Source organism: Capricornis sumatraensis, chromosome 19 (assembly GCF_032405125.1).
Source record: "Capricornis sumatraensis isolate serow.1 chromosome 19, serow.2, whole genome shotgun sequence".
Lineage (NCBI taxonomy): Eukaryota > Metazoa > Chordata > Mammalia > Artiodactyla > Bovidae > Capricornis > Capricornis sumatraensis.
Genome location: NC_091087.1, coordinates 64,817,230 through 64,821,034, shown reverse-complemented (window position 1 = coordinate 64,821,034; position 3,805 = coordinate 64,817,230). Strand labels below are relative to the sequence as shown.

Below are 3,805 nucleotides of genomic sequence, written 5' to 3'. Positions count from 1 at the left end.
TGTCCTAACCACTGCACTGCCAGGGAACTCCTTAGTTTTCTGCTTATTCAAGATTTCTCTGAATGGAGGCAAGGTTGCCGCCTGCAGCTCCTGCTTGTTCTCATGCATCAGAGTGCTTCTCTTACCTCCTGGCTTCAGGCTGAGACCAGAGTTGACCCTCATGGTCTGGGATGGGCCCAGGTAGGGTCACGTGTTTTCCTCTGACCCCATCACTATGGTGGGTAAGGACCAAGATCCTTCTCTGGGTATCCTCTCCTTTTAAGTTTCCGGAGCAGTGATAACGTGGCAGAAGGGGCAAGATAAGTTCCGTAAAATACCGTATGGGCTGTGGCAGTGGAGAAGGGAGCACCACAGATGCGGATGGCAAGGAGTCTATGACCCACTCCCTCTCCCTCATCCAGTACACACCCAGGGGAGGAGGAGAAGAGATCTGAGTGATCAGGTCCCCAAGCAGTCAGGATGGGAGGCCAGAGCTGGGGTGGACAGGCTCACTTCTACAGCGGGCTCTCCCCAGGGCAGCCTCTGCGGTCGGGGCCCTTGAATATAGCTCAGGCCTCTGCCCCCAACCATGAGGTCCAAGCTGGCACTGGTGGTCTGTATTCTCCACAGCAGCATCAGGGCCTGTCTGCCCTAAAACTCTCAGATTGGAGGCTTCCCAGGGACCCAGACATGCCCTCCACCAAGGGCTGAGTTCACGCAGGGTTGTGGACCCCAGGTAGAAGCAGTCTGGAGGCTCCTCATTTACTACAAGCTTTCAGCCAGGTAAACCCTCCCCTTCCCCTTGGGGAGACACTATCCTAGAGAAGTCTCCTTCTAGAGGTCAGCCAGGACTTTCCAGACACCAGGCCAGAGGCTCCTTCTGGGCTGTCTGCTCAGTCATGGGGTCATCACCCTCCATCGTGAGAGCCTTCTGGGCCTCAGTGCCGCATCTCTAGACACTCTTATTCCCACTGCGAATACAGTAGACACCGGGGCCCTGTGGAGTTGGTTCTCAGCCCCTGGTGCCTGCTGAGAAGTGTCAACACTCAGAGCGCTTACCACCCCAGGAACCGTCTAAGAACTTCACGATTATGGATTCATTTCACCCTTATGGGAAGACCCTGAGAACAATGTATATTGACCATGACTGGAAACCAATTTGAAGGAAGAGATCAGCAAAAGACATTTTGGTGGCCTTTAGGCCAATATGAACTGAGGATTAGATGATGTAAAGAATTATTGTTACTTTTGTGAGATATGATAATAATGTTGTGATTCCTGTAGGAGAAAAAAGTCATTTTTTGGCGTAACAAATAACTTAGAGGTAAAATTTGATGATGTCTATGCTTTACTTTAAAAATTCAATTAGATGACAATTAAGTGAAACAAATATGACAAAATATTAAAGACTGTTAAATCTGGGATAGTGATTCAGTTCAGTTCAGTTCAGTTCAGCCGCTCAGTCGTGTCCGACTCTTTGCAACCCCATGAATCGCAGCATGCCAGGCCTCCCTGTCCATCACCATCTCCCGGAGTTCACTCAGACTCACACCTATCGAGTCAGTGATGCCATCCAGCCATCTCATCCTCTGTCGTCCCCTTCTCCTCCTGCCCCCAATCCCTCCCAGCATCAGAGTCTTTTCCAATGAGTCAACTCTTGGCATGAGGTGGCCAAAGTACTGGAGTTTCAGCTTTAGCATCATTCCTTCCAAAGAAATCCCAGGGCTGATCTCCTTCAGAATGGACTGGTTGGATCTCCTTGCAGTCCAAGGGACTCTCAAGAGTCTTCTCCAACACCACAGTTCAAAAGCATCAATTCTTTGGCACTCAGCCTTCTTCACAGTCCAACTCTCACATGCATACATGACCACAGGAAAAACCAGAGCCTATAGTGGTATATGGGTGTTTATTATACTTATCTCTACTTTTCTGTACATTTGAACATTTTATAATAAAAACACTTGGGGGTACTTCCCTAATGGCCCAGTGGTTAAGAATCTGCCTTCCAATGCAGAGGATGTGGGTTGGATCCCTGGTCAGGGAACTAAGATCCCACATGCCGAAGGCGGGGCACTTGAATCAGCAAACCACAGTTAAAGATCCTGTTTGCTGCAACTAAAACCTGACGTAGACAAATAAATAAGTATTAAAACATTTTTTAAAATAGGAGGTAATTAGTAATCTCATTTTACAGATGAGAAAGCTGAGGCGTGGAGAGGTCAGTAGAGAGTGGCTGATCTGGAATTAAGCCCCACCTCACACACCCTGTTTCTCAACACAATGATGCATGCTCATGTTTGATAAATATTTGTTACAACAGTGGTCTTTAGGGTTTGGGCTGTTCCACCTCAGATGTGTTCCTGGAATGCATGTTCTACCTTGGGTCCCAGGTCACACATCCAGAGCTTTCCAAGTGGCCTCTGGATTGACTAGGCTCCTACCGAACTCCTAGTCTCCTAACAGTTTTCCACAGGGCAGCCAGAGGGACTTTTCTGGACTGTAGCCTGCTAGGCTCCTTTGTCCACGGAATTTTCCAGGCGAGAATACTGGAGTGGGTAGCTATTCCCTTCTCCAGGGGATCTTCCCGACCTAGGGATTGAACCTAGGTCTCCTGCATTGCAGGTAGATTACTGTCTGAGCCACCAGGGAAGTCCCCCAATTTTTTGTTTTTTTTATTATAAAATGTTCAAATGTACAGAAAAGTAGAGATAAGAGTACAATGAGCACCTATATATCCATACTTCTCTGGATATACAATATCTATATATCCATACTTCCATGGATATACATACTTCTCTGGATATAGAATTTAAAATTTAAAATTCAAATAATGACAAGAAAAAAATTTACAGAAAATACAGTAAAAAATGATTCTCTCCTTCATAGTCCAGTGGTTAGGACTTGGCACTTTTACTACAAGGAATCCAGGTTCAATCCCTGGTGGGGGAATTAATATCCCACAAGCCACATGGCATGGCCAAAAAAAAAGGTGATTCTCCCTGCCATTCAGCCACTGGGTTCCTGCATGGAGGCCAGCACTCTACCTAGTATCCTTTCAGAGCCGGTCTAAGTGTGCAATAGAAGCAAATAGGAACAGTGGAGGAAAGGCAAGACCTTCTGCTCCATCCCCTACCCTACCCTCCTCTAACCAGGGGAGCTCTGTTTTATCTTCTTTATAGCTTGGCCTGTTCTATAAGATTTTATTTGAAGAAGGGGTTCCTAGTGCTAAAATAAGGTTGGAAGTCACTGGCTAAACTGACACAGCAGCCCTTCCCCTGCCTGGTCCTCCTTTACAGCCAGTGGGCCCCCTTCCCACCAACTCACGTTCAGCCGCACCGAGGGACTCTCCCCCATTCATGCCCTGCGCTTTCTTATCTACCGCTTTGCACACGGCATTGCCGGAATGACTTTGTCTCTGGTTGGTGAGTTCATCCTTTAAGATCCAGCTCAAATATCACCTCCTGCATTAGTCGTCTGTCACCTCAGTCCATGCTCGACTCTGTGCAACCCCATGGACTGTGGCCCTCCAGGCTCCTCTGTTCATGAGATTCTCCAGGCAAGAGTAGTGGAGTGGGTTGCCATGCCCTCCTCCAGGGCACCTTCCTGACCCAGGGATGGAACACGCCTCTCTTATGTCTCCTGCATTGGCAGGTGGAGTCTTTACCAACTGAGCCACCGGGGAAGTCCGGTCATCTATCATGTTGTAACGAATCACCCTAAAACTCTGTAGCTTAAAACAATAAGTATTTATTATCTCCCCTCCATTTGTGAGGGTCAGATCTGAGAGTTGGATGATTCTGGCTCAGGGTCTCCCATGAGGTGGTAG

The 3,805-nt window shown here is 47.8% G+C and overlaps 1 non-coding gene across 1 annotated transcript; it reads left to right on the top strand.

Moving 5' to 3' along the window:
• Positions 1 to 2,855: 2,855 nt before the first annotated feature.
• On the top strand, positions 2,856 to 2,928 carry TRNAK-UUU (transfer RNA lysine (anticodon UUU)). Its single transcript has one exon. It is a non-coding gene; the product is annotated as a tRNA-Lys (tRNA).
• Positions 2,929 to 3,805: the final 877 nt, after the last annotated feature.